Below are 7,164 nucleotides of genomic sequence, written 5' to 3'. Positions count from 1 at the left end.
ATGAGCTGCTCTCTCTCTGCTCCCTTTCTGACGCTTCCTCTCCTCTAGCCTCACTCATGATCACACACTCGACATTTATTACAATCTCTCTCTCTCTCTCTCTCTCTCTCTCTCTCTCTCTCTCTCTCTCTCTCTCTCTCTCTCTCTCTCTCTCTCTCTCTCTCTCTCTCTCTCTCTCTCTCTCTCTCTCTCTCTCTCTCTCTCTCTCTCTCTCTCTCTCTCATTCTCCCCCGCCTTCCGCCCTCTCTATACCACACATGTACCTGAAGACATCCAAACCTTCACTTATAATTCTGCCCACAGTTAATTGTATAGTAAAAATTATAATGACTGTAATGTTAATAGGATAATGACATGCTGCATGAATATTGAGCTTTCAGTCTTCAAGTTTGAATATACATGCATAATATGTTTCACACTTTGCTCTTGTACTATATATGTAAAGTTGTCTTTGTACCTCGATAGCTTGGCATGTTTATTATTCCGATCTGTCGAAGTGACTCCCAAAATTTAATGAACAATTATTTGTTATCTCTACATGGGCTGTGGAGATCCTGTGGTATTACTGTACAACCCTGGAAAGAGAAGCGAGTGAGCGTGAGTTGCAGGAGACTGACGGAAGGCTGTCAATATTATCTGGTGAGACTTAGTGATCGAGAGCTGTGAAGCCTTGCGATGCATTGCAGAAAGCACAAGCCCTTATACAAATTCACGTGGCCCCTATAAGTAGAAGGAGAATTGACAAACTCTCCTGTTGAGACTCTGACCTTGTTTATCAGGTTCTGAATCCAAGCTGGCCTGTACCCAAAACAAGGCTCATCACTTACAGGTGTTCCTCAGAGACAACTTGTGCGAGGCCACAGGATGCGTCCAATGTGCTCCTCCTTCTCCTGCACTCACTATTTGGTAACATTTCTTTTAACACAGCCAGAATCTGAAAGTTGAAGAAAAAAGCATCCTACACCTCCCTCAGACCAAGGCCATCTGCCCCCCCCCCCTCATCTATTTCTCTAGGCTCCAGGAGTGATGGTGTTGTGCTGTTGTGCATGAAGTGGTCACTATTCCAGCTGCGTACAGATCCTGTTGATTATAATACAAAGGTCTCCTCCTCACCAGCATAACTGGCAAAGATTCTAAATCAGTTGTTCGCTCATTATGAATTCTCGACCCTGTGAGCTGTGCCCCAACACTTTCTTGTTTTAAAACCGAATGAAAAACCTCTTTTTTTGTGTGCAAATTTAGATTAAAGTATGACAGTAACAGGTACACCTATGTATGTATTACTATTGATTGTAATGATTCTCAGGTGATATGGTGGTGCAGTGTCTAGCACTGTCTACTCCTGGTTTGAATCCCAACCTGTGGAGTGCGGCTTCAGTGTGGAGTTGATGTGGTCTCTCTGTGTTTTCTCCGGGTACTCTAGCTTCCTCTAACAGTCTAAAGACAAGTAGACTGGGTTAGGCTCTTTGGAGACTCTACATGTGCATGGTTGTTTGTCTCAGTATGGGTTAGCCCTGGGATATGCTGGCCTCTCGCTTTTCGTCAGCTGGGATTTGCTCCAGTCCCTAACTGCACTCCTCAGATGACCTGAGATGACCTTACATATAAAATATGTCAGATTCACTGAACATATAATCACAGGCATTGTTTGCTCCCACCTGATTCTGTGCTGATTGCTTTGCCTCTAGTGGATAATAATATAATATTATATTGTGGCAGGACAAGGAAAGGCAGAGACGCAGGTACTGCTTACTGTTGTTTATTAAGTAGACCACTAGACGAAAAGCAGTATTATTGTCACAGTGAACCTCTACGGACAGGCCTAATCCCCTGCTGTAACCAACTGTTTCCATGATGTTACCTCGGCGTTCGCCAGTGAAGACAAGGTGGGTCTATCGGCGTTTGCGGACCTTAAGGGGGATTTGGAGAACAAAGGAGAGAGCCGCGGGGGGGGCTCGCTGAGCCTCGCGGACCGATTGCGACGTGTGATCTAATTAGCATATGAATCGGAGTCCAGCCGCTGGCTAGAACCTCTCTCTACTCACCATTGGAGGAAACCACAGACCCTTGAAACTAATGTCACTCGTGATTGGCTGGTAGAAGTGTTGCTATTGGTCACCTTATGGGTCATTGCAGTGCACACGTGGGGTCACAGCATTCCGCACGTGGGGTAAGCCCCTCCCACACAATATTTATAATAAAAATGTATATATTAATATTTATTATTATTTATAAGTAAGCCTTTACCAAAAGCACTGCAGTTAATTAAAACTAAACATTCATGTGATGCTTGATGCTATAGGTGAACATATTGTACAGGGAACAAATTTGAACAAGGTATATGTGGAGTGAAAGCTTTATTTACATACAGCAAAAATATTGTACAAAAACTCAGATGAGGCTTGAAATGTTTCTCTGCAGCCTCTGGGTCATGACTTCTTTGTGGGACTCTGTCTGAATCTTCTCCAGTGTGTAGACGTCTGTGGTGTGAAGCTGTGAGATCCAGTGTAGCTTCCAGTCTTATATGAAGTGTGGGACACAGGTCGGTGCGCTCCTGGCTGTGGAAGGATGGATCCATGTCATCTGTCCCGCTTCAATCAGCTGTAAACACATTCAGTAAAATTAGCACAGTTCAATGACAACATACACCTTTACATGTAACTGGAAAATTATTTAATGAATATAACCTTACCCTCTTTCTTCTCTGACAACTCCTCAATGCTGATGTAAGGTCTGGTCGGATCATACTGGCTCATGGTGTGTCTTTGTACGTCATGGACAGGCAGCTGGAAAACACCACATGTAACATGACTTTATTATTAATAAACGGAAATAGCCGCGCTGCATCACCGTTGGAAGATCCACAGCAAAAAAACACCAAAACAATTCATAAACAGTTACTTACATTCAATGGCTTAATTTTCTGCACTTTAAATCCGGACTTTCAGCGTCTCAGCCTAACGCCTCTTAGTTTGTGTGTGTGTGTGGGGGAGGGGCTGAGGCTGTGAAAACATACAGAAAAAAGTCACGTTGATGAAAAAACTTAACGAGAACAAACTGTTACATCTAAGTAATTCATACATATTTACACATGCACTAGATCTGCTCCAGCACTCGATGCTGTATTCGTATTTTAGCAACTTTCTCGCTATCCCAAAGAGTGGCGGACATGCTTTCAGATGTACCAGTTAGCTTAGTGGTTAGCATGGCGTCTCTAGCTCACCGTAACTCAGGGACTGTGCATCCGTCTTCTCCGCCTCGACTCGTCCACACCGGGCCCGCGGCTCTGCTTCCACACGCACTCATCTTCTCCTCCAGGGAACAGCGTCGTGTCGACTTCAGCAAGTTATTTACCCCGAAAACAGAGTCACTCGTACGGGACAAGCTAAACACGACCAGCTTCCTGTCTGCGGGACACTCGACGCTGCTGCACGGCGTTTACGAGGCTCTGATTGGACGAGTCCATCAGCTGATGACGCGAGCGGGTGACGTGAGCAGCGGTTACTTCATATGGGATAAGTATTTGACTGAGGCCAGGTTTATTTTTTGTGGTGTTTAGTACATTTACACACATGATTCACACTGTTCTGTGTTCGTAACCTTATAGTTGAATGCACTTATTGTAAGTCGCTTTGGATAAAAGTGTTGACTGTTTTAATGGAATACTGAGAAAGTTTAATAACAACAATTAGACAATTGAAGTTCAAATTATGAAGGAATTTAAGCTCTATATTGTGTCTCCTTTATATTTAAAATAATAATCAAACTGAGTGGAGATGTATGTTGTATCCAAACAGCCGGCTGCTGTGTTTTGTCACTGTGCAGTCCATGGGGGATTAAATATTACACTGAAAAAATAAATCATTAAATCAATGAATGTTTCATAGCAATTTTGAAGGTAGTGGTGAAAAGGTACCATTTATAATTCATGGAACAGCTTAGTTTGCCATTGACATGTGAATTTGATGCCAGTATTTTGGGAGGACAGATATTTTTATGGAAAGCCAGTAGAAGTTTGGAGCTTACAGTACACAGATGATCATACCCAGCATCATTTATTTGCTGGTAGAGGTGTGGTTTACACTTCCTCTGTGCATTTAACCAGCACAATTGAAAAAGTGACTGTAATCATTCCACTCTGTACAGTTGTTGAGATTTAGGATTGTTTTGGATGACAATAAAAATTTGAAATAAAGTGCATTGTTTCATTTCTTTTGACTGCATTGACCTTTGTTCGTGGTATACAATATAATTCATTATAGCACACTTACTTACTTAAGAACAATTTAAAATTTCAGGTTTAATATTTATTTTAAGCCTGGTTTACTCAGCCAGATAGTTTGTTGGTGCCTCTTACACATTGGTGTTATCTGCTCTCAGGGAAACTGATTTGCATTTGTGAAGCTCAGAGCATTGTCATTTGCATGTGAAAGCGTCCTCTAGGAGTTGGAGCAGGGGGGGTCAAATCTCAACAGCTCACAGGCTTGACAACTGCAGGAACCCTGAGCGTTTCCTTTGCTGCCTGCAGATACGTGTGAAAGTCGTTAACCGAAGGATGTGCCAACACTTCTCTGCGACACAGATTGACACAAACGCTTCTTTTCATGCAGTGGGAAGAACTAGCACATGTTCCCCATACGGGAAGTATATATAGCTTCAGCCTTTACATTTCCCATCAACCCACTGGGTGAGAGGACACACCCATGAGTGCACGCCACACAGCCCCCCCCCGAACACCCAGAGGGAAAAATACAAAATGGGACAAAAGTCAGTACCTCTCAGGGGGTTTAACGAGGCGACCATAACGGCTACGCCGATCCCCGTCCGCAAACGCAGGGGTGGAACAAGCAGAAGGGACATCATTTACAACAGGCACAGGATCAGGAGGCACAACTGGAGAAAACAACACAGGGGTCTTAGAAGACCACGACGGGGAACCCGGGCCGGTAGCACCTCTTCACCGGCCAACAGATGAGGTGGCTTAAGTCTGTCTAACGAAACACGCTCCCTGCGCCCGCCCATGTCCAGAATGAAACTTTTAGAACCCGCCTCTAACACCCTAAACGGGCCGTCATACGGGGGCTGGAGGGGAAACCGGTGAGCATCGTGACCCACGAAAACAAACCGAGCGGTCGCGAGATCCGTTGGCACGAAAGACCGAGGAGAAAAATGATGCACGGGCACCGGTGCACAAGCGGCCTGTGACGCAGGACGCGGAAAGGGGGCCGAACTTTGAGGCAGAAACTCCCCTGGGACGCGGAGCGGCTGACCGAGTACCAACTCTGCAGGCGAGGCATCCAGGTCAGCCTTAGGAGCCGAGCGCAACCCGAGCATCACCCACGGCAACCGATCCAACCAGTTTGCATCTGAGAGCGCAGCCCGCAATGACGCCTTAAGCGACCGGTGAAAACGTTCACACAAACCGTTAGCCTGGGGGTGGTAGGCAGTGGTACGGTGAACCTGTGTGCCCAAAGACTTTGCTAGCGCTGACCAGAGCTCCGAAATGAACTGCGGGCCTCTGTCAGAGGTGATATCAGACGGTGCACCAAAACGTGAGACCCAAGCTGAAAGAAAAGCGCGTGCCACGTCCGCAGATGTCGTGGAAGACAGAGGAACCGCCTCTGGCCACCTAGTGGTCCGATCTACCATGGTAAGGAGATGTGTAAAACCCTGGGAAGGGGGAAGAGGCCCCACAAGGTCGACATGCACATGATCAAAACGCCTGGCTGGAATCAAAAATGGCTCGAGGGGCGCCCTAGTGTGCTGGTGAACTTTAGCGCGCTGACACGCCACACACGTGGCCGCCCACTCCTTGACCTCTTTGCGAAGGCCAGGCCACACAAACTTCGAAGACACCAACTTCACCGACGCCCGGACACCCGGATGAGAAAGAGAGTGCACCATATCAAAGACCCGACGGCGCCAAGCAACCGGCACCACCGGCCGGGGGCGGCCCGTGGAGACGTCGCAAAGGAGGGCAGGCCCACCATTTTGCACAACTGCCTCCTCCAGCTCCAGACCGGTACTCGCAGCTCTCAGTGCAACGATACGCGGGTCCCCAGGTTGATCGGCAGCCAGTGCGGAAAAATCAACCCCAAGATGCACAGGGCACACCAGCACCCGCGACAGGCAGTCTGCAACCGGGTTCGCTTTACCCGCCACATGTTGGATGTCCGTTGTGAATTCGGAGATCGCCGCTAGATGGCGCTGCTGGCGAGCAGACCATGGCTCTGTCACCTTCGCCATAGCAAACGTCAATGGTTTGTGGTCAACATAGGCTGTGAAAGGGCGGCCTTCCAGCAGGAAACGGAAATGACGCGTAGCCAGGTACAACGCTAACAGTTCCCGGTCAAACACACTGTATTTTCGCTCACTGTCTCGCAAAACGCGGCTAAAAAATGCAAGGGGCTGCCACGCACCCGCAACACGCTGTTCAACAACTGCACCAACAGCCACATCTGAAGCATCGGTTGTGAGGGCGATGGGCACCCGAGACGCGGGGTGCGCCAGAAGCGCCGCGTTAGCCAGGGCAGCCTTAGCCCCCTCAAAAGCCTGGATCCTCACAGGGGTCCAGTCAACCTGGTCCTTGGCTTTCTTAAGCTTCAAAGCACCATACAATGGTTGCAGGAGTTGGGCCGCACGAGGCAAGAAACGATTGTAAAAGTTTACCATGCCCAAAAACTCCTGTAGCGACCTGACCAAGACCGGACGGGGAAAATCCGCAACTGCATGCACCTTCGAGGGCAAAGGAACCGCACCCTGCGACGAAATGCGATGGCCCAAAAAGTCTATGACAGACAGCCCAAACTGGCACTTGGCTGTGTTGACAATGAGACCATGCCCATCAAGGCGCTGGAAAACCTGCCTAAGGTGCGACAAATGCTCATCAGCCGACGGGCTGGCCACCAAGATGTCGTCCAAATAGATGAAAACAAACGCGAGGTCACGTAGCACCGAGTCCATCAATCGCTGAAACGTCTGCGCTGCGCCTTTAAGGCCGAACGGCATTCGCAGGAACTCGAAAAGCCCAAACGGTGTAATGACAGCAGTCTTGGGCACGTCCTCTGCCCGCACAGGCACCTGATGATAACCTCGCACCAAATCGATTTTTGAAAAAATTGTCATGCCCGCCAGATGAATCGAAAAATCCTGAACATGCGGATT

General features: G+C 47.8%; 1 long non-coding RNA gene across 1 annotated transcript; it reads right to left on the bottom strand.

Moving 5' to 3' along the window:
* Positions 1-2,338: 2,338 nt before the first annotated feature.
* Positions 2,339-2,981, bottom strand: LOC133010936 (uncharacterized). The gene is made up of 3 exons (XR_009680705.1): positions 2,906-2,981; positions 2,693-2,786; positions 2,339-2,601 (listed from the first exon to the last, which is right to left on the bottom strand). It is a non-coding gene; the product is annotated as an uncharacterized LOC133010936 (long non-coding RNA).
* Between the last annotated feature and the right edge of the window lie 4,183 nt (positions 2,982-7,164).

Source organism: Limanda limanda, chromosome 9 (genome assembly GCF_963576545.1).
Source record: "Limanda limanda chromosome 9, fLimLim1.1, whole genome shotgun sequence".
In the NCBI taxonomy this organism is placed as follows: Eukaryota; Metazoa; Chordata; class Actinopteri; order Pleuronectiformes; family Pleuronectidae; genus Limanda; species Limanda limanda.
The sequence above is the reverse complement of the archived record's forward strand: the minus strand, read 5'-3'. Positions and strand labels throughout refer to the sequence as shown.